Source organism: Heliangelus exortis, chromosome 16, assembly GCF_036169615.1.
Source record: "Heliangelus exortis chromosome 16, bHelExo1.hap1, whole genome shotgun sequence".
NCBI classification, from domain to species: domain Eukaryota; kingdom Metazoa; phylum Chordata; class Aves; order Apodiformes; family Trochilidae; genus Heliangelus; species Heliangelus exortis.
Window position 1 is genome coordinate 10,006,839 of NC_092437.1, and position 24,761 is coordinate 10,031,599.

The following is a 24,761-nucleotide window of genomic DNA, read 5'->3' on the forward strand; positions in this document are numbered from 1 at the left end:
GTAGTCTTCACATCCTTATAGTTTGACACAAATAGAACAAATCCTTTAGCATACCTTTCTAATAGTGAAATCCAGGACATTGCTGCAAGACCTGCTGCAGATGATTTCTAAAGCATTTTACAAGATGCAACCAACCCCAACAACGCCAGGAGCAACTTACTAGGAAAAAGAAAAGTTTAAATAATAGCTAACTGAAACACAACGCCTTTGAAAACAAGCCCAATACTTCTGCATTTCAAGGATGCTAAGGAACAGGGAAGAGGCATGAGCATCTGCTTGTCTTTAGGAGAGATAAGATAAACTGGTTCTGAGAACTCCTGTATGTGTGAGCACCCATATCACATGACAGATTGCCTTGTCTGAAGGCCATAAATCCTTGAAGTAGTCTGGGGCATTAAAATAAATTCATAAATAAATCTGTTTTTCCTAGAGATAGTTAGCACTAGCAGAGATCATGACACATTTTATATGCATTTAGCAGATACTGAAATATTTTAGATGAACAAACTTTCAAAAAACAGTGACTTAGTGGCCATCATTATTTTACTACACATAAGCAGTAACTTCCTTTCTCAGAGAGGATTAAACTAACTTCTGCTCTGTCATGGTAAATTGTTACTAATATTGAACTCAACAGTTAAAAGATGACAATAGTATCTTTGTAGCTAGAGCAATAAAAAAGTGTTGTTGTAAACTTTAGCTAGAGACAGTTTAGTCATATCTGGATATATAGTAGCAAAGCCAAGATGAACAATTTATCCCAAATGGAAAATTACCAAAACATCTTAATTCTAGAAGCTGTATTATTGGCTTATCTAAAATTATTAAAGCACTTAAGTATACTTTGTTTTATCTGACTCTTGATCTGTGCTTTGTCCTTCTGTTCCTCTAGCTTTTTGACAGAGATACAATCTAGAACTGCAAGCATTCAGTGCATGGAGTGAAGCAGATTGAAGATAATGCCACATTCTAGCAGACTTTTTCAAAAAATTCCTGTTGCACTTGCAATTTTCCTCCTTCCAGGGAGGGAAGAACAGCTCAGATAGTTGCCAGTGAAGAAATGTAAGTTGATTATAAATACAGGTAAAGAGCTTTGTACCTTAGGCTTATTGCAGACTTGTTGCAAAAAAGTGCCAGTGGTACAATTTTTCTGCAAAACTGTTTTGGCCAGGTCTGCTCATGTATCCTCTCATAAGAGTTAATGTTTTTATCACAGAATCATAGAATGGCTAGGGTTGGAAGGGACCTTAAATATCATCTATTCTGCAAAACATGTTTACAATATTGTTTTATGTAGCAAATCATAATGCAAATTCCCCCAGCTACAAAAATACTAGATATAAACTGGTAGTGGCCAGTCATGTAATAAGAACTTAAGCAACTGCTTAATTGTGCTCCATGCCTCCTCAGGCTCTTGACAGGAATACTGAAATGCATGAGGACTTCCTATGCAAGTATAAAGAAAAAAGTCAGGGCAGTTTCTGAAATCCCCAGTTCAGAGGCCTCTAATTTAGCATGAATATGCTAAAAATGCTACCTTAATTTACTAGGCAAGTTATAACCAGCTGCTTTTCAGCTGTTTTCATTTGTGGTGTTTTGTGGGTGGGGTTTTGTTTTTGTTCTAGACTAACCAATAGCCCTAGCTGTATCCTTGTTTCAATTGATGCAGCTAAAGTCTCTCCAGGGCTGTTAGGTCTTTTTCCACTGTTCATGCCACGGAGTCAGTGTAACTCTAGAAGAGAAATATTCTATCTCATGCACAGGTGTTGGTTTTTTTGTTTGTTTGTTTTTGGTATTTTGTGTGTGGGGTTTTTTTGTTTGTGTTGTTTTTTGTTTGCAGGGTGTTTTGTTGGTGGTGGTTTTAGCAACAGCATATTAAAATCTTTTCTACAAGTATCAATGTGTGGTAAGGTGCCTTGCTAAATTTATTTGGGGAGGAAGAAAAGACTGGCAGATTTGCAAGTTTTTAATTATTAAAAAAAAAAAAAAAAAATAGAGTGCAGCAACAGGAAAGCACACAACCTTTGCTCAAAATAGTACACTAGAAAGTTGAAATAGCCTTGCTACTGCAAGGAGAAAAACAACATTTGAAGTGGCTGAGCAACTAGTTTAGTTAAACTTAAGTCTATTTAGCTCCCATGTTTTTGTTAAAAGGTATCAGCTAGCTGCATTCTCAGGAAATCTGTGAAAGATCAGACTGTTTCTCCCATGAACTCTTGAACAATTCTTAAATAGGAATAATATACTGTAAAATACCAGAATAAATATGAACAAAGGTGTAAGGTTGACCCACAAGTCTCACTAGTCCAGTTTCAGAAAAACCTCTGCAGTGCACATATCATGAAATGCAAATCTGATTTTTCTCTTATGTAAATAGTAGGTATCTGCTTTACAATGGTTTCTTTTAATGAAATTTGCATGAATATGGCTTAGGTAGTTTTGAAGTTACCTTTTCCCAGCAGCGTAGACAAGATGTTGCCATGATGTTGCATTTAGCAAGAATTTAGTTTACGATCTGGATAAGCTTAGCATGGAGCACAACACAGGTTCGCAGAGCAGTTCTACAAAATAGCACAGACAGCTTTGGGGTAATAAGCCTGTACCTCAAGACTGCAAGCATGTCCCTGTTAATTAGTGATGCAGATACCAACCCTGTGGCTCAAATTATCTCAGTAAATACTTCCCCATGTGCAGTTTCTCAGTTGCCTGTGTAAGTCCTCTTATTTTATAGACAAGAAAGTGCTTGCATATGCCACTACTTCATATCATGTGGAAAAGAGTTGTGTATTGTGCCCTGGAAACCTGTGTTTTGCAGCAGAGGTGAAAGCAGTTCTCTTGCTATGGACTCACACTATATAGCATGAGAATAATTACTTCATCCATTGCTAATGTGTGCTAAAATTTTAACAGATTGCTTACTGTTAAGTAAGCTTAAGATTATGATGGTCCAGGCTGTTTTACTGAGAGAAGGAGACCAAATTATTAACCCTATATCTTTCAAGTCTGCATTCTCTTCTTAAATACATGTATATCCTGTTAATCTAGAAATAGAAGCACCAGCTCATCTATCTTTTCTGTGTAGTACTCGTAGTACTCCAACAATAGAATTCCTTGGGTTCTGTGGACAATTACTATTGAACTTACTTGCATAAAAATTCCAACCATTGTCAATTCTTAAAGGTCTCAAAGCCAAGAATTATTTAAAGTTAGGCAACTGAAATTAGTCCAGTTCTAGAGAATGGCACCCAAATCTAGATCATGCTATAGGAAGTGACTCCTAGTCCACAACTCCAGGGATGTTAACAGAAATTATTCTGGGGACAGCTCTGTCAAGTATTTCTTAGTATGAGATATGAAAAACATGCAATTGGGAAATAATATTCCCCAAACCTACAAATTGCTCAGAAATTAAAAAGCAACAGGAGTAGGGTGGGGTGGACAACACACACCAGCCAATACATGCTTTTAAACAAAGCTAGAATTTGCTCTGTTGAGTCTAAAAAGAAAAAGGATAGATTAAATTGCTGCCTCAATACTTTAAGTTCTCAAAACAAAAGATTACCAGCTCTTGAAATAGGTTTGGTATATAGTCAGACATAACATTAACTGCTGAATCTGATGGCTGCTTCTGTTGCTATAATACTATTTTAGTCCATTAAATGATGCAAGAGGAAAGAAGAAAAGCAAGTTTAAATCCAAAAAGGAAAATCTATAAAACAAAAAGCCACAAGGCAGCTTTTTACTGTCAGGTATCTATCCAAACCAAGGAAACAGCACTTTGTAATTCTAATTAAGTTTAATTTAGTAGATTGAATTTTATGTATGCAGTATAAAGAAATGCTTGTAACCTCAGACGTAAGATCAACTTCATAAATAACCCCTTCCCCTAGACTTACCTCTGAATCACTGTGCATTAGATTGAAAATACTTCTAAGTGCATTTGACATTCTCTAACTACATCCTCAAAGATTTAGATGCAAGAATGCATCTGCGTGTCTCATAAAAGAACCCCTTGTGTACAAGAGCTGAATTCTCAACTCAGCATAAGTTTTCACCATCTTGTCTATATTTTCTCCAGCATAGGCAGTCACTTTTGCATCACAAACTTCAGACTTCTTCACCAATTTCTATTCAAGTTCTTCAGCTTCTACAGGTTCTATTTTTTGTTTTGCTTTTAAATAATTTTCATGCCATTGATACTAGTTTACTTATAATTTATATTTCAAGTAAAATTCACCCCTCAGTGATTCTAAGAGTCTTCAAATCCCTGACAACTGAATATACAGAATAATTAAAGAGAATCTTCTTTCCCTCAACCCAAAAATAAAATAATCCTTTGCATTCCTATTGTTGCTTTCTCAAAACAAATTATTTTCTGAATTGTTTGGTGTAGATATTTTGCTTAAGCAGCAAGCACTCCAGGCTACAAGTGATGAGTGACCTTGAGATAGCTCTTAGAAGGCAGTTGCCATAGTAACACCACCACAAATGTGGTACATCCTCAGCTGACACGACCAATCTGGTGCAACAGATCCATAATAAGCACATCTATCCTGTATTAGTGACTCAATATTTAAGAAGGAAGTTACTAGATTTTTTTATTTTAAAACAATTATTTCAATAGCTTCTTGTGCTGTTATAGACACTGGATGCTCTGAATAAATACAAGTGAGTAAGACTAAACAAGTGCACATAATACAAGAGTTAAAGAATGCTAAAATAATGCACTACTGAGAGTTGAAGCTACTCAGTGTGTTCATCCTGAGAGTAGTCTTTGGTCCAGGAAATGAGTCTACTGAAGAAAACTTGCAATAGCACATAGCTAAGTTTTTTGTCTTTTCTCAGATTCTCTAATAGACATAAACTCTATAGAGCCATAGAGCCCTCCTGTGTCCAACACAAAATGCAGGCACAGTGGATTATATTTGCAAGCCAGAATATTCTGTCTCACCTTTGCAACCTCATCACCTTGAATAAACTTTAAGCCAACTTGGCACTATGGAATAGTGTGATCCTGAAGGATTTTTCTCTACATTCTATGCTATTAGTTCTTCTGAGCACTGGAAGAGGTAGAAAAAGGTGAATCATTACTGAAATGTCAATAAAAATTAAACCTCTAGAATTGAAGAGTGCTAGTTAACAGAAATGCTCAGTAGAATCATTTCTGTTTAAATGGCAAAGGATTAATGATTGGATTAGACAATTAATTGTAACTACCTAGCATTCAGACATTGAAGTTTACCTTCAAACTAAACTGTAGTTTAAAGAGACATCTTTTTTTTTAAACTCAAAGCAGCAGAAGAAGACAATCAGATAAGTTTCCAGTTTGTTGATGTTCAAGAGATTCTATTATGGTTAAAATATTTCTGCATTCTAACTGTACAAATGTAGAAACAGGACTGCTCTGTCTCAAATAAAGTCAGCTTCCTGCATATAAGGGATTTCCCTTATAATAACAGAAAACTTTTGTTTTCCACAGCCACAGAAACTGTGTGTCAACTAAGAGTTAATTCCAGCTGGAAGTGAAGTCACACACTTTAAAACAGGATTTTGGACACCAACCTAAATAGTCTGGTCCACTGTTAATTCAGTCAGTCAAGTACCTGACCTGAAACCTAGCTGAGAAGCTCCTTCATCCATAACTGTAACCTAAAGATAGACAGAAAACAGGAAGAAAATACACAGATAATACTAAACAAACATTCAATAGTTCCCTACATTTCAAAAAAATAGTATTTTGGCAACTGTGTATTCTATTGCAATTAACAATCAAAAGGGTTCTGCTGTGTTGATTGGGGAGGTCTGGAGACAGCCACCTTGACTCAAAGAAGTATTACATATAAAGCCATGCTTTCTACTTCCATAGCTTGTGAAGTTCCAGGTAAGATGACTATATTCTAAACTGACTCGTGTCCTATCAATCTGTGTACAAGCACTGACAGATTGCTTTTTAAAGGTGTTCATATAAACATTGAATATGTTTCTATTTAGCAATAGCTTCCTACAGTAAACATACTTTTATCAGAATACAATAATTTGTCTTCAGCTCTGCACATAGCTGTCTATTTTGGCCTATCTGTACAGGTTAACTGTGGAAACTATATAGACTTAGACAAAACAGGCACTCATAGTATAAGACCCAGCCATATACAAAATTTATTCTGTACCATCCTCCCCTTTAGCTTTTGCCTCCATAAAAACAAAACTAAGCAAACCCCCATACAAAAAAACCACAGAACACATTAACCTTGATTTTGTGTAAATGAAAGTTAGAATTTAAGTGGCACTACAGATTATTAAGCACCGATTCTACCAGCACTGCCAATTGTATCAATCTACTCCACAAGTTCATAAGGAAGTATTCCAAGCTATTAAAGATCTTTACTGTCCTTAGTCCTTAACCTCAACCTAGAAACCATTAGGGCCCTTACCACCTATAAAGGACCACTAATTATAACAGGCACAGCAAAACCAAACAAGTTTTTCATAATGAAAACTAGGATATTCTAATCCTACAGTCCTGTTTAAAATCCTTCAACCCTAGACCAAATAGCATGGGGCTGATCTCAGTCTCAACAGAAATTATTTTATAGATTAATTTTACCCCAAAACAGAACTGTTGCAGTACCCCATTCAGTAAATTACTCTGCTCAGCAATATGTGTATGTGCTATGCTAGTAACAAACACGTTAAATGCTTGTAGGTTTTCAACATGAGTTTTCAGGACAGCACTCAATATAACTACATAATTCCTATTGACTTCAGTGAAGTTAGTTTTCCCATGCAGATACAACATGTATGGAACTACCAGTAATAATACATAATTACTATCTCTGTCAACTCTTTCTAATCACATCCTCCAGGCAGACAAGGGTGCTAAATTACTTCTACACTTGAGTACCATTTGAGTCTCTCTTCTGTAATAGATTTATTTCAGGGAAATTCTTACAGAAACTTTATCCAGTTTAAATTCTGATATGGCTGTGGCTGCCCTAGTCCCACCCCATCCATTTCCTTTCACTAGTACCAGCATTTGTGCAACTATGGGTAAGTTGACAACCAGAAGCTGTCTGGGTGGTTTTGTTTGGTTTTGGGGTTCAGGGGTTTTTGTTGGTGGGAGGGACGGAATGGACAATTTGGAATTTGGAATACATTTGCTGACTGCAAGGACCTCAGTCCCAGAGCAAGGGAAGGAGAGTTAAAGAAAGGAAGAACAATAGCCCTGATTTGGCTTAAGCAGCTGGAAGTGTACCACACTGCCTTAGAAAGACAGCATTCCATGGGAATGCACTTAGGACTTCTGGACATATATTGGCAATTAATTTTGGACAGAAGTCAGTTTGTTGTGATGTTCCTTGCTTTTTTACACAATATTCCACCTTAGCTCCCACCCCAGCATTTAAGCAAAGGAACTCTCAACCCATTGTATATAGGAGATTCTTTAGGCCCTAACCCAAAAGAGCATAAGTCAACAAAAAATATCTGTAGTGACAGAAAGACAAGGCACATTCAAAGTACAGAGTCCTCTAGATCTTGTAGAAAGGTCAGGCAGCCATTTGGTAAACAAGAACTTCAACAGAAAAGAGCTTCAAGGTAGACAAATGAGGTTGAGCCTGTAGATCCCTTCAGTTTGATTTTCAACAATGCATCTGAAGTTACAGTAATTTTATAAATAACCATTAAATAAGCTTTAAAGTTACCTGTTCTACAAAAGGACGTGATTAGAACAGGATGTGTTTACTAATGTATGCCAGTGTATCAAAAATAGAACTTAAGATTTCTGGTCTAGCAACATACAGTCCTTATTGGAAATGTCAGTCTAGAATTACTGTCTGAAGCAATAAAAGATGGATAGTCACCTGGCATCTAGTAACAGGAACAGTTAAGAAACTGAAGGCAAGATTAATATAATCAATAATTTATATCCAACAAGGGATTTGTGGTTTATGCACATTCATACAAGTCAGAACTTTCTTCTTGACAATTAATTTTTAGACAGTATTTGCTCACCAAGTAGCTTGGAGTTTCAGTCAGAACAAGAGTTCTAACTGGAATTCCAGCAATATAAGCATGCCTGCATGTTATTAAAGGAAATAGTGGAAAATTTCACAGGCTGACATCCAGAATGTCTGCGGTTCTTTTTCATATTTCTCTCTTCTTGCAAAGTACTTATTAGACCAGAATTTTTTTTATTTTTTTTTTTTAAGCCTGGAAATTTCCACTGCTTTAAAAGATTTTTGTTAAAACTTTCACAAATGTACAGCTCAAACACCTTTTACACTTCTGCCTAGACAAAATCTTTAAGGAAAAGTTTAATCAATTTAAAGCACTGCTAAGATGGAGGGGAGGTAAGGAAAAAAGTTGCTCATACACCAATAGCATTGCTTGGACAATCTGAAATATTATTATACTACATATTAATCTCTTGATAGAAGTCATCTGAGGCCCAGCTACTAATAGATGGGTAAAAGAAGATGAAGCAGGTTAGGATAAAGCTACCTTGCAGCTGTACATTTGAAGAAAAAAATACAGTGGATGGCAATGCAAGATAGCCTGTCCCTATCGAGTGATGGCTCTCTTTGAATTTCCTCAAATCTCCACTTGCTTTACATCTCACTGGATCCTACACATCATCCCTTCTACCTTCTTACAATCTCTCACACAGCCAATACCAGTCTGGCAAGTTTTCTAGCACTGGTTCTACAACACACCTCTACAAATTTTGTTTATGACCTATGAAGATGCATCACCAAAAGATTAGGGGCTTCAACAAAAAAATTCACAGGTGTTTTTAAATACAAAAAATATTCAAAAGCTACTCAAGCCAGCACAGATGTTTTCTTCTTTCATTTTTCTGTGCACTGCTCGAAAGAACTGCCTTCCTCTTAAGGAGATGGAATGGTCATTCTAGGTTAAGAGAGGCACTGATTTTGTTTGATTTTGATCAAAAGAACAATTTGCAGATAACATACTCTTGCTTTTGTTGCCTCTAGCGCTATCTCTGACTATGAAGATAAATACTTCAAATACTAAGGGATTGTATCAATTACTGACTAAAAATATTACCTTGCAGTCACAGCTTTTTGATGGGAAAAATTTCAGATAAGGAAACAGAAGTTATTTAAAACGCAAAAACAATGCACACCCCAGCACATAGCATCTAACTGGTACAGAACCAAATAAGATGCCTTTAAAATGTCTTGAATTAATTAATTTTTTTCTTTTCAATTTTATTGTTTAAAAGGCTACTACAAAATTATGCTTAAATGAGAAGCATAGAGTATGACTTAGATCAAATATTTTTAAACTTCCTTAAGTAGTTGAGACACAAAGATTATCTGTTATAGCACTTAATGGTTAAATGTGAGCCAAGCAAATGGTATTTCATAAGTACTGGTTAAAAATACTAGAACTCCACTTATACCTAATAGCATTACCTAAGGCATGGCCCTCTTGTAGGCCATATGATGAGGACTGTCCTTTGAGACAGAAACCCCCACTCTGAACATCAAAAAAGGCTTCCATAGAAGATAAAACTAAGGGAACACAACAAAAGATGCTGCTCTGTCTGCTTCAGTTCATTGCAGAAGCAAAGATGGACAGAGCACAAAAGGAAGTCCAATACAAGCCATAATTCCCTATTTCTGTCTAACCTCTTCAGCTTTCATTTGGGAAAAAAGGCTTATAGTGCTGTCACATACTAAATGACTGTATGGATGTGCACATGCACATTTATATTGTCTAAAACATTTTTGAAAAATTTCATCCTAGTATACTACATTACCCAATGCCCTCTCCTGCACATATGGTAACAAAACATAGGCAGCACAAAATTTTGCTTTTTTCCTGGAACTAACTAGCCTCCAGAGAATGTGATGAAAACAAAATGTAGGTATTTTTAAAAACCCAGCAATGTTATGACATTATTACACTCCATAGGGTGATCAGTGAGGTGTTAGAATTATAACTTGAGTGCACAGGGCAAAAACAGGGGGATGCTACCTTTGCTTTAGGTTGTAGTTCTTCAGCCTGGTACCGAAATTACACAAAACAGTCCTTTTATTTGACTCTTCTGAACAATAAAGAGTTTTCTCAAAATACTGCAGTAGAAAACATGTGTTTCACTACTTTTTTTCTGTTGTTTAGAAAGTAAATTGCTTACTTCTGCCTTCTACTTAACCCTTCCATTAACAATCTACAGCAACAAAAGCCACCCAACTCACACCCTTCTCCGTTACCTGTTCTATGACTTCAGGATGTTTCAGTGAGGCAGGGCAGTTTGTTATTAGCCATAAGGAACCATAAAGAAAACTAAGTGTGTAGAGTAACACAAATATATTATTCTATTTGATACTCTTAGGTATGAACATACAACAACTTCTGTGTTTTATTAGAGACTTCCCAGAAGAGTAATATTCTCTGATACATGCTAAGAAAGCATGTGACATTTTTTATTTTCAGGATCATTCAAATAAGAATTACCCAGAAGCTGACATGTATTTTAAGCAAGTCAATTTATAAGTGATTTTATAAATAACTTCATGCTGAATCAGCACTGGAAGAAGAATTAGCTTCACACCATTACCTATATGCAAATCATGTCACTCATTAATATTTGAAGAAAAAAAACCCACGAAGTCTAAAAAGGTTCCTTTCCAGACCTACAGCAAGAACTTTCTTTCTAAACTTTACTTTCTCAAAGAAAAAAAAGAGGTCTAAAAGAAAAAAATGAATTACTGCTTATGGAAGTCAAAAGCAGCTCATCTCTATTCCAGAGATTTTATTCTCACAAGCTCTTCGAAGTTACAGTGTACTTGTTTACACAAAGAAGTAAATGATAAAATAGCACCCTTAGAGCTTACAACTCATTTGCCAATATAAGGCAGAAACAGCTGCTTAGTCTTACTGTGCAACAACACTTCATATCTTGCACTCTAACTAGTAGAGCAGTAACAGACCTGCCTAAGACTTCAAAAACAAAAATTTAGAGGCCTTCACAGATAAGCAAAATAGGAAAAAACCCACATACGTTGCCACTGCAAGCTTCCATTGCTTAGTCATTCTTTGGCATCAAAAACACTTCAACTATTTTTCACATATCTTCCCAAGGTTCTGCTCTTGTTCTTTTAAAGTCTTTATTAAAAAGATGAGCCTCCAGAGCAGCACATAAGAGAACTACAACAGTAGTTTTGCAGTGGCTGGTGATAGTGAGCCAGATTTACTTTGTCTTTGTGAAACAAGTATATATTTACCTACTTACTTTGAGCAGCTCAGAAAAGCTTGGGATAAGAAACAGTTGGCTTGATTTTACCACACAGCCCATTGCTAGCAGATTTTAATATTGCACCATCTGGCAGACTATGAACATTATCAGCAAGTTACAGTTAAAAAAACAAAGTGTGTGTGTATATATATGTATATATATACACATACAGACACACAAATGCTCAAGTTTGTCACAACAGTTACGGAAGTTCAGGATTCTAGAAAAAACAGGGTTTTAAAACCTCCATGATGGTTGTAAAAGAATCAAGAATCAGGGAGGGGTTCGTTTGTTGTTTTTTAAATTTCCACCAATTCCTCCTCAGGGGCTTGATGTCTCATGACTTAATTATTATGAAAGCCTAAAAAGGACAGCATAGTTTGTGTTTTAATGTATTACCTGAAACCACTGATTTAAAGTTATGATACAGCCAACATACTTAACCATAAAGCTTTTATTGTGAAGAAAAGCCACTAATAATCACTTTTAAAAGTTTCCTATTATGCATTATGACAGGTCCTTCAACTTAAACCTCTTATCCTCTCCCTTTTTGTTATCTAGAGACAACAAGCATTTGTTGTCTAGAGACAAGTTCAATTTGTTCAAATACATATACTATACAATACTGTTCAAAAGCATAACATATGATGTGGAATAAAGAGGTATTTTTAAAGTTCAAAATTACCTGTTAATGAATATAGGACATTTAGCACATCTATGGTCATCCTACTTCTCTTACCTCCAAGAAAGCAATAATTTAATACAGCATCACATGATATCATTACAACTATACCTGATAAGGTTCAGTAACAGAAAGAGCTATGTTTCCCCAGACACAGCATGGTGACACTGAAGCCTTGTCTAGCTTGTGATCAACTACAAAGATAAATGGGTATTCTAAGACACAGGGAAGGAGCACAATATATGAATTAACAGGTTTGCTACAGTTGCCTTAGGGGAAAGAAAAAGAAAAAAAAAAAAAAGGCACTGCATTACAGCTCAGTTGCACACACAACCCAAACAGCAGCACTGAAAAATGTTTAAGGTTACAGGAACTGGGTAAGCTTTCAAGAAAGTATTTGACAATTGTTTTGAACACACATGCCGATGTGCTTTATTCTACATTGGTACACTGAAAGTGACAGGCAAACACTGACAGTTGTTTTCCTAAAAGACAAGTGGCAAATAGTCTTTAGACTATTTTGCATGCTTTTCCCTACTCCAAGTGGTTTCCCCTAAAAATAATTCTTCCTTCCCTTTTCTGCATTCACTTGCTGCTCTTCTGCATGTATTTCTAACTATAGCAAAATTCAGATTGAAGACAACTTTAGGAAGGATTTGCCTCACAAGCCATTCAAGAACTAACTGTATCTGTGGAAGAGAACAGTCTGTTCTAAATTCTTTGCTGTTTGTGTTGTCATTCAAAAGCACACACAGAGTAGTAATAAACTACTACAGAAAATTTCACTTTTGCCATTTGCTTTTGCTGAGAGAAAGCTACTGGAATTACAGAAGACATGGAATCTCATTCTATTTCACATCACCAGAAAGTTCACAAGAAAAAGCACATGTGTATCCCTGATGAGACTGTAGGCAAGCAAAGCAAAACCCAAAGAGCAAGTTTTATCCATACATGAAACAGCCTTGTAGTCTCTGCGACCAAGCTTTTCTGCCCTATTCTTCTCAGTCTTCCTCCTGCCACTGCCAAGGGATGGGAAAAAGAGTGCTAAGCTGTTACCAAAGAAAAATGCATCATATTGATAACATTTTAGCCATGCGACCTGTTTCAGTGTTGCCTTTGAAAATGCAGACAACTCATCTTCCCACTTCCATACAGCAGAGAACAGGACAAGGAAAAAGCCTTCATAACTCAGAAGTCAGATCCAGAATTTTCTATGCAAAAACACAAACCTACCTTGGAAATGCCTCTAAAAGGCCTTCTGGGTATACCTGTGATACTAGATTGTCTCATTCTGTGTCTCTGACACATCTTGACATGCATGAAGTGTGGAAACAGTAAAGGGCTCAGGCTTTGTGACACAATGTCATATTCAGCCAAGGCCAATGCAGGTGCTAGTCATTATGGCTAGCAGTAAAACAGGGATATTGTTCTGCAGCCTTCCTCTTCTCCTTCCTCTCCCATTATCAGGTACACCTGACAAATCAGGGGAAAACCACTATGCAATTTAGCCACACGTGTAACAACTTTGCAAAATTGCTTGCCCTTACTTAATTACATTTTCTGGAGAACTTTTACCATGTTTTCAGATTTCTAGAAGAATTCTGTTCATAAAATGCAGTTATAATAGTTTTAGACTTCAAGTCATGGCACTAACCATGCTTGTAATCTTCAAAAAAAAGAAATTGATGATAAGAAAGCCTTTAGAATAAAAATGTCCAATAGGACATTGATCCATAACCTAACAAAAAATTTGTCAAAGAATTTAACTACACCTAACCTGACCAAGCTCAAATTTAATGGCAAGGGCAGCAAAGTGGGAAGGTATGCTGGGGACACAACCAATAATAAACCAAACCAAAGAAACCAACCAGCCCACACACACACAAAGCACTCACATTCAAGGAATACCTGAAGGCAGATTCATACCTGTAGAGCTGACCTTATCACCTCCACTCTTTTAGTACTAGGCAAAAGCAGTCACAGAAGCAAGCAACTTACTCCATATTCCAAGCTTATAATCAGTAGTAACAAGCCTGACTTTCCAGGGTATAATTAAAATAAACGGTAAAAGCAATAGAGGCCCTCTTGCCCTCTTCTCCCTCTCATTTAAATAGCAAACTGTCTTAAGCAACTGTCTTTTTCTTACCTCTGTACAATGTCAGAAATAGAGCTGGTTCTAGACAACACACAAGACAAATGTGTTTCTACATCTAAAAAGCATAAAACCTCACCAACACAAATTCTACACACTGCACACGAAAGACCAAAAATCTCTCATGAGACTGAGATTGGAGGCAAGTTAATTTTGTTCTGCTTCAAAGAAAATCAGCTTATTGATCAATAAGTACCCTAGAACCTAAGTAATAGCGTGCATCTAAAGTGAGCCCACCCCCCCATTTATATGGGGTTAAAAAATGGTTTGATACATCTTAACTAAATGCAGCATATAAAATCAGCATGGAAATACAACCCATAGAAGATTTAAATCATACCAGTTAAATTTTTTTTTCACAATTGTATCTTTCCTAATATACTGTCTTTAGAAACATCAGTAGACCCAGCCAGAGTTAAAAAAGCACACAGGCATGCTGCCCCAGCATTCACGTTTAGGTATTCTTCACCACCCTCTCATATCCTTGGCATAAAGAATACTATTCCTCTCCTCCCTCTCACCTCCATTTTTTAGTATAAAAGCAAGTTGGAAGAATACCTAAGATATGGCTAAACATTCATAATAAAAAAGCTTCCATGAACATAAAGCAGAATATCTTGTATCATACAGTCATTCAAGATCACCTCTTTGAGGGAGGCTCATTTAAATGCACGAGTTCTAACAACCTCCAGTGTCAGACTGTAGTGTCCAATATCATTTTACGTGCTATTACATGCTACCAATGGCTTGATTTTGCAGACAAATATAACCAAGACACCCTTTCTTTCTCTGGATTCTTAAAATAAATAAATAAATAAATGAAAAACAAAACATGCACACCAAAAAAAAAACAAACAAAACCAAAAAAACAACCTGAAAAACCAAGAACACTACCCCTTTCTATGCCACTGTAAAATAGAAATTAATATTGAAGGTTTTGACTGTGATTTCTTGTCCATTATTAATGAAAAACAGGGCTATGGTCAAAAGATAATGTTCTTGTTATTGTAAAAGAGATTTCCTTCTCCTTCCTATTCTGCATTTTGTCTCAACTAAATATGTCTCAGTGATACTACGCAAAAATATAAGCACACAATCCAAACTTCCAAGTTAATAAATCCAAAGCCAGGATGAACAAGGGTTTTAAAGGAAGAATTAAAAATAATAATAAAAAACCACCAAAACCTACACAACTCATACGTTAAATAACAGCAGACTGGAAACTGCACACTGTCACTAGGAAAGGCACTTAAAGTGAGGCTGAACACTGGGTTTATCACTTCCCCTATCCCTCAGCCTCTATCTTCATATCACAGCAGCACATCCATTAATTAATAATTTTTAAAAAAATACAATTGAAATGGTCATAGTAATAGTTGAATGAAATTCTGGAGTCAGTTAAACAGCCCAACTGCTAACAGAAAATAAAATGTATGCTATCATACAGTCTAGTTAAAAAAAAAAAAAAAAAAAAAAAAAAAACCCAAACAAAATAAAACACACACAGCCAACCAACAAAAACAACCAAAAAATAAAACCCAACCCGCAATTTTGTCTGCTTCCTCTACACCCAAGCTCTTATGCTGGGGCTTTCACTAAGATACTATTTGTTACTATGAAGCTATCTTGCATTTATATTTAGAACACACACATCTTTGTCTGATGTGTAGCAGCTCATTGTAAATCAGAAATAATTCACGAGAAAATAATTTTTACAACAGTGATAATCGAATTTAAAGTCTATTTTAAGCACCCAATTTCCCTGTATCATTACTAAACAGCTTCCAGATTTCATTTTTTTCTCATTATTCCAGATAGAACCCAACATAATTTCTTTTAACTTTTACATAAAAGATTTAAAGGCAGAATCAGGTGGGTTTTGTTTTGTCTAATAACAGGTTAGTGAGGAAACAGAGAGTGCCTGAATAAAAGAGACTGATTCAAAACTGCATTCACTGGATGAGCTGACAAAGCGGGAAGCCTCTTTTAAAAGAAAACCTGACTGCTTAAGAGTAGGAGCAGAAACCACAAACAGAACCAACTTGAGAACAAAACAAAGAGAACTCTGGGAATTATGTCAATCTCAGACAACATTCCCATTTATATTTACCCCATTTATACCCCAGAATCACTAACACCTACAGTGTGACCTCGGGGGAAAAAAAAAAATTAAAAAATCTCATCTCCAACCCTCAAGAGCAGTTTCATTGCAACAAGGCAGAAATGGGCAAGAGAAAATCAATCTTTTATTTGTAGTATTCCCATCCCCTTCCTTATTACAAGAGACAAGGAGACAAGAAGTCACCCCCGAAACTTACCGATGCTACAGGATGATCAGAAGGGAGAATGCGGATAACAAGGTCTTTGGAACCGCCTCAGTATCAGATAAACCCACATGAATGGCAGATGGGGCCATTCTAGCCCAGGTATTTCACCCACACACCCTCTACTCAGGGTCAGACCATTCCAAACACAAACCCATAGCGACCCCAAGTCTCTCCCTGCTACACGAAGAACCTCCACCCAAACTCACCCTACTTAGATATGCATCACACAGCGATACGGGAAGCCTTCAGCTCAACACACACGTCCCCCACCACTGCCTCAGGAATGCCCCCTTCTAACTACGCTCCGCGCTGAAGTTACAATGGTTAGGAAGAGGTGAAGGCATTTGCTCTGGGAATCCCCTCATCCCCAACCCCGGGATTACTCCTCACACACAACCCAGTCTACACTCCGCTTCCTCCTCCCCTCAGACACACACATCCATACTGGGGAGGGGGGCGAGAGGGAGAGAAAAGAGCCGCCCCTCAGGGCCAGCCCCAAGCTGCTCCCTTTCCCGGCAAGGGGCAGCGCTCCCTCCCTCCCTCCCCCATCCCAGTCCCACCCCAGCGCTTGAAGCAGGGGAACAAGAACTAGAACTCTCCTCCCTCCACTCGTTACTCCCTCCCTCCCTCCAAACCCCACTCACCTGGGAAAGGAGCCAAAGCTCAGCTACGTCTCCTTCTCCCCGTCTCCCCCACACTCAGCCTCTCGCCGCCATTTTCCTCGCTGACTGGATTTAAATAGGAACCAACCTCCCCGAGAGGAGACACCAGGCGGCGCGAGGCGTTCTGGGGGCTGTAGTCGGCCCCGCGCGGGACCGCACGGCACCGCTCCCGTTCCCCGCGCGAAGCATCACGGTACTTGTAGTACCCGCCCGGGCACCACCGCTGCCTGAGGCACCGCTCCCTGCAGCCCCCGCCCCATTCCCCCGCGGAGGTTCGGTCACGGGGAGGGGTTCGCTGGGCGCCTGTTCCTCGGTATCGCCGGTGTTCTCCAGCTCTCTACCCCCAAGGGCAGTCTCAAACTGCCCCGGAGAAGCCCCCCCCGCAGCACCCAGCCACACCACCCCTAGAAGCCTCTCCGTTACCCGGCAGGCTGGCGCTCGGCGTGAAGCGCTGCAGCCCTGAGAGGTTTATGGAGAGTCCCAGCAAGGCAGTAGCTAATTAAGAGTGTTTTATCTGCACGAGGGATTAAAATACCATAAAATATCATCCCGGCGCACAGCCCTCGGTCACAAGGCCGAGTCGCAAGTCACAGCAAAGTAATGTTTGTAGAGCGTCTGCCACACCAAGCACCCTTTTTTCCATTTCAGTAAAGAAAAAAACCACTGAATGAGTAATAAAATGCAAACAAGCTGAGATAAAAGTTAAAAAGCACATAAATAGCTTCAGTTACTCTACCTCGTGCATGTGTCAAAAATGGCTTTCAAACTAATTCACAATAGTAAGGCAAACACATGAAGGGCTGGGGACTATATTATAGAGTATAACCCTCTGATGCCACGGTTTCCATAACACTGTTTTCATAAGCTTTTTAAGAACAAGTATTCAAAACTTTGCAGACTTAGATGGGATGTGTGAACACAGTATATCTCAATTTTAGGTGCTCATAAAGTAGCCATATAAAAATGCTCTTTTTATTTTGAAAATTTATGACATGTGAAATAATGAAAAACCATGAACTTTAGTCCTGCCAGGCTATTCATACAGAGCTCATTCAGGGCCAGAGCCACAGCGAGTATTCAAGACAGACAAACACACAAGTAAAGCCACAAAGCATACCTTCCAATAATTCCCAAATAAAAAAAATGGCACACTACTGTTGAGGCACCTATGAGCAAGTTACTGGTACAACATGAGCCTCCAGCTCTGTTTGGAACAAGCAGTACAAACAAAACAAATTTAAAAATCCAGATATAAGATACTAAAATATGTCAAATTCTGGACAAACAAGCTCTACCTTGGATTTTCTTTGCCTTTATAATGCACAAAAACTTCCCAATTATAAATTCTTGAACCCAAATTTAACCAGGTAGAGACAGATCCCCTGTCATGTCATCACAACTATTCATGATGTTACAGTACCTTAAGAGAAATGAGGTCCTGGTGAACTTCTGGAAACCATGAAGCCTGTTTAACAATTCCACTCCTTCCATTCCAGGTGACCCTTATCTGCAGTTTGTTCTCTTCCACTATGAATGATAATAGAGCATTTATCAGGTAAAAACCCAAGCAGCTGTGCAAGGAGGAACAAGTTAATGAGAGGCAGTAACTTTGTAGCTCAATTGTGTTCAGGTTTTCTTAATTTGGCCCAACTGCAAGTTATTAATAATTTTTTCCACTTCAGACCATAAGGTCTTTCAATTATACTTATATTGCATCTATTGACACCTTAGATTCTAGACTGATACAGAACTTCCAGTGCCAGCAGAGGACAGTGTATAATTTTTTTCACTTTTAACCTTTGTTTTCTTTTATAGCAATTGTAAACAAGTAACTTTAAAGTTAGCTCTGACCTTATAGAATGATGGATACAGAGATAAAGTGTTTTCATTTTTCATTGATATTACAAAAATTAATAAGACCCCCCAATTTTTCATACTTTTCTTCAAAGCTGATCATAGTAAATACAGATGTAGATAAAAATGTTAAGTGTTACAGTTCTCTTTGCTCCACCTGCTGGTGCATATGCCTTTTAAAGCAGTCTTTAGAAGCCTAAGCATATTAAAAATTTGAATAAAGATGTCCACAAGAGACATACATGACTTTAAGCTGAATTTATTTAAGATACTGATTAAATCCACTATGATCCCAACATTTTCACAGTGGAAAATAGCCAATAGAAGCACAGACTTGGGGAAATGACCCATAGCTCATTTTTTGGACATTGCCATCCATTTTTTTGTGGCAATAACCCAGTAACTAATTCAAAAGATATTGTTAGGCACTTGAGAATTAATAGTTGATGACCTATGTCTCATACCTTGTGATTAACATATCAGACCAAATTCTAAATGTGCCAGTTTTTTCTAACCAGGAAACAGACAAAGAATATAAATTTAAATAGCATAAAAGGAGTTTTTAAAGTAATTGCAGAGATGAGCTCAGAACCACCTAAGTCTTGTAAATATAAAAACTAAGAATTTGTTTAAAATATATCTAAGCAAGTACTCCTGTGAATTCATCATTTTCACCCTAGTTCTGCTCCTCGTTCCCATTCAAAACATTATCTTGTGAGCAGTAGGGTGAGGAATGGGAGGGCTATGAATGGGAGCTTACGGTGCTAGGAATGAATATGAGGCGAGAAAAGAGCAGCAACCTGTCAGAAAAGGAAAAGTGAGAATTGGAGCTGGACTCGCCAACTCAGTAGAGAGAGCACTGGGGAGTATGTGAGCCGCGACAGGACAAAGCAAAACTTGCTGCACTCAGAAAACAGCCCAGACACAGAGAGGAGGGCGTCTTAGAGGAGGGTGTCACGGAGTTCGGCCTTGGGGAAGAGAAGAAACAGGGATATGACCCTACAGGAAAGGAGGAAAAGGGCAGATGGAGCCCGAGGGGTTGCAGCAGGGCTTCTCTGCAGTGACACTGAAGTGAACGCGAGGGATGTGCTGGGGACATCCAGAGCGGGAAGCCCGGAGAACCGCGGCTGCACCACAAAAGACGACTCGGCGACCACCAGCCTCCTCAGCCCCCCCAGCACCTCAAACACACAGTACCTCAAAAGGAGACCCATCCCCGGGCGTGATGCGATATCTGCACAGTTCTGAATTACTAACTCATACTCAGCACCGCCGGGCTCTTGATTTTCCTACAGAGCCCCATGGGGGTGAGAGCCCCCAAACATCGGCAGCCCCGCTGAGGGGAGCGGCGACCACCCCTGACCCTCAAATCACCTCACACACCGTAAACGCCGCCGGCCCAAAAGACCCACCCCTTTGCGAGCTCTGACCAATCACGCTCAAGAGCGCTTATGATTGGCAGTAGCGGCAACTAATCGTTAAGCGCCTAGTGAGGCGGGGCAGTTGGGCGGGAGACGGAGTCCGACATGAGTGACAGCGAGCTCTGCCAATCCGCTGTGGGGGTGGGTGGGACTTGCTCAGGAGGCCGCCGCAGACAGGGTTGGGCTCGTGCCGAAGGCGGGCTGGGCGCTGAGGGGGCGCGCGCCGGCTGGGGCTTGTGTGAGGCGAACCGGGACCCAGGCAGTGGTTCTCCTCGGTTTGCCTCGGTTCTGATCCGGGTTGTCTCTGGTGGAGGCTGTGCTCGTCGCAGCTCCAGTGGCCGTCAGGTAGCTGTGTTCTCCTAAAGGCCTCCGAGGCATGTTGGTCGGTCCGCTCCCCTCATGAGTTCCAGGACTGCGGCCCGCCTAGGTGGGGGGAAGCGGCTCCTCATCCGTCCCCTCAAGAGTTGGGTCGCGCTCCCTTACCTCGGGCTAGACGAAAGGGGAGAAGCTGCTGAGAAACTCCCTTTTATTTTTCCCTGTTAAAATTGAGAGAAAAGGGATTCAGAGTGCTTTGAAGACTTAAGAATGAGGACATCTGGCAGTTTGCTGTCTTTAGCCGAAAATCATGAGGAAAACCATACCAATTAATTAAAAAAAAAAAAAAAATCAGTGAAGGAAAGGGAGAGGGCCAGAGGGTCGTAGGGCGACTCAAAGAACAAGGGTTGGAAGAGAAAATTAACATTAGATTGAAAAATTATGTTCCACCTGGCAATCCGGTATCTCCCCTGCTGTGCTGAGGGTGCCTCAGCTGACTCCAATGAGGAGAGGATCCACCTGGGCCAGTAGGACCCGAAATTGAGTTCAGCTGTAGTTTTGCTACCTGTTGATTATTAAATTCTTAGCGGTCACTGGAGCTATTTTTTAGTGTGTCTGCAGCTCCTTGGTGAAAGGTTCTTAGTTGTTGCATTCGGCTATGCTTGTACGCACTTTTCTACCCTTATTTTGAATATCGGGTTACTACGTTCAGAACCTATTTTATATTTGAAATTAAGAATTGCTACAGAACACAGGTGCTATTTGGGACTTTCACTTGGGACTCAGCTGCCATGCGTGTTCATTTTTCTCATCTGAAAAGAGGAATTCAAAATACAAGCCTATAGTAAGTTGCTTACAAATACTTTCATAATTGTTTAGCATAATTACTGTTTTTCTTGTCTTTGCTAGAAAAAGTATTCTGTCTGAGAAGTAACAGTGATCAAAACCAGTTTCATTTCTTTCTAGAATGCAGCAGAGAAGGGAGTAAATAATGGTGAGCAGGAGCCCAGAAACAGAAATTTTAATGTAATTTTGTAACCCAGAATATCTGATACAATTTATATCATTCTTTTTGTACAATATCAGGGTGAGCAAGCTAGTTTAGTTTCTTGTTGAGTGGAAGCAGGGTTTTCCAGAAGATCCCTAGTGTAGTGCTTAAGGAATTTTTCTATATTTGTATGGCTTCTACGTTTGAAGTTTTGTAGATAACTTTACTTTCACCATAAATTTCAGCTTATGTACTTGCCTTAGTTTCAGACTAGGAACACTGAGTTTTTATTTTGAAAAAGAACTAAAGACATTGAGGACCAGATAAATTCCACAGTTTGTTACTCATTTTACATAGGTGAATGCTTTCTTTAGGACAAGGTAAGATTAAATACCTTACTCATAACAAATCTAGTAATTACACTACCTTAAGAAAATGAATCTCGAGACAGATCTGGATTGTACCATGAGGTAAAATGACACAATCAAATATGATAATTTATAGTAATATTAAACTAGTGTTCAAGTGCATGTTTCAAAAGATATGCAGTGCCTTCTGCTCTTCTATACACTTAAATTTTTGATATTGGCATATGCTGTGTGCTCAGAGGAGACCACTGTTGTCTAAACTGATTATTTTGATTGACAAAAGGCTTGAACCCATTTTTGCGGTAAAACATTGTGTTTAGAAAGCAAGGGGAAAATAAAAGATGTCGTGCTACAGACTACAGTTTTGTTTTTTAGAATAATGTAGTCAGGTTCTGGTTTTCCTCCTCTGGCAGCTTATGACAGCATCATGTTAAGGTAGTGAAGTGTCCCCTTTTAATGACTGTATATGATATGTTTTTTTTCATAAATCTCTAGTGTGCTGAACTTTGGAAGGTGAAATCTCTTCTTTAAAGCAGCATTCATATGTGTAAAAAAGAGACCCTTGAAACCCAATATTTCTATCACTTATCTTCAGAATTTAAGTTGTTTGGAAATTGAGATAACTGTGTGCACTTAAATAAGGACAACCCACTTATTTTTCTGGCCACCTGCTTGCCTGCCCTTTTTATAATTCTATGTCTATGATGTTTAAGACTTTCTATGCTATTTAAGCTCAAAGTCCCAGGTTTAAAGACCCAAGTGTTTTTTCTCTTCAGTTCCCCGTTTTCTGTATTTTATATGGGTTAATTTCACATACAGCATCATCCTATGAAACAAAAAAACTTAGCAAAAATAGCTATTCTTATTTTCATAGTTTTTTCTCTTTTTCTGGAAAAAGGAGAAAAATTTGATTTTATCTGGAAAAATCAAACAAACAAACAAAACAGCTTCCTCTTTTCATTTTAAGTATTTAGGAAAGAAATTAAGCAGAAAATGAGAAAGTTATGTCCCACCATCCACTTAGGTTAAAAACAACTGCATAGGATTTAATGCTTATTCTGCTATTAATTTTTGTGAATTTTATGTTCTGCTATCTAGAAAGCAAAATTAAGTTAATGTGTTTTGCAGAGTTGTAGAAATCAACTGGATGACATGGAAGCAACTGACTCCTTTATTTTGTATTTCAGCTTAACAAGATGAGCTAATTAGGATATGAGTAAATTCAGAAAAGAAAGAAAATCCAGTCATTATGATGGGGTAAGTAAGCACAGCTTTAAAATCATAAGGCAAATCCATTCAGATTGGCTATGTCACTTGCTTTTATGTGTTAAATGTTCATCCAAGCTTGGGATTCTCTATTGCTGGAAAAAACTCTTCCAGTTCCTGTCAATATTTCTGTCTATTTAACATGTCTATTGCCTGTTACCATTCACAACTTGATGGACACAGGAAGGGCTTAGATACATTAATAATTTGCCTAGAAAATATTTTATTGTCATTGAAAGACTAAAATTTCCATGCATTGAATAAACAGATGAATGTCCTGGGTGAAACTCTGGACTCACTGGAGATAATAGGGACTGGATTTAATCCTCGACTTTTATGTATTAAGCTATTAAAGTGACACTTAAATAGATGACCCTGTGATGCTAAGACTAATATTTCATTCATGCATTAATGTATTAAGTAGTATGTCAAGGAAAAACTAATGACTAGAAATAATTGAATCTTATAATAAACCTTTTTTTTATTATGATGATGTTTCTTATCTTTTATCGGGGTTGATAAAGTCCCTTAACTTTTTTAGCATTCTAAGGCTTGTTTTACCAAAGTCAATGTTTAAAAATTAATTGTGTCCTTATATATAGCTTGTATAACCTAAACCCACAAAGAAAACATGGACAAATACAGAGGAATCTATGTTGCTTTCTTTTCTGTCCAAAACCAGATCTCTTGCCACTGTAACAATACCAAAGAGCAGGAATGAACAGTTTAAACTTAATAATAATTTTGTTTTGTTTCTTTCTTTTTTCCTCACAAAATCTGTTGTCAAATGATCTTCTACCATCTTAATCACTTACTCTGTCAAGCAACTGGTGAGGTATTAATGTTGGAAAGAAATTTTTCCTGATTACAAAATAATGAGAGGTACCCACAATATTTTAGTGTCTGGAATAATACAAGATGTATTAGAATTGTAAGAGGAGAGACTATTGTATGTACTGCTAAGTGACTTTATTTCTCTGCAATTTAGTGATGTGTATATTTTAAATGTATTTCTGAAGTATGGTTCAAGATATATTAATTGTAACTTACATATTTTAGGATTTTGTAAGGAATTTTCTAATGGTTTTAGTTACAGAGAAATGTTCTGCATCTGCTTTATCTTTCTGCCTTATGCTAATAAGATCACTCTGTTCTGCAATAAGTAGTGTTCTTTCCTGTTATATGATAACCATATGAAACTATTTTGCTAATAAGTTTAATGAGGCACCAATAAAGACGTTTTTCTGTAAATAGCAGCTCCATTGGATGGGGCTTTGAGCAACCTGCTCTGGCAGAAGGTGTCACTGCCTGTAGCAGGGGTGTTGGAACTTGATGATCTCTAAGGTCCCTTCCAACCCAAACTGTTCTATGATTCTGTGAATTATTCTGTTGACACTGGGTGTTTCTGGAGGTAACAGGACTAAATTAAGTCCTTTGACTTTATTTTGAAACTGAGCAGCTCT

General features: G+C 38.0%; 1 protein-coding gene across 11 annotated transcripts in view; it reads right to left on the bottom strand.

The window, feature by feature from the left end:
• NCOA3 (nuclear receptor coactivator 3) overlaps positions 1 to 20,323 on the bottom strand; it is a 77,057-nt gene extending 56,734 nt beyond the window's left edge. For 4 of the 11 annotated variants that reach the window (XM_071759951.1, XM_071759949.1, XM_071759948.1 and 1 more), the window contains exon 1: positions 17,069 to 17,221. The gene's annotated coding sequence lies outside the window, so the exon portion shown is untranslated. The other 7 variants (XM_071759941.1, XM_071759940.1, XM_071759943.1 and 4 more) reach the window with 7 other exon arrangements.
• Positions 20,324 to 24,761: the final 4,438 nt, after the last annotated feature.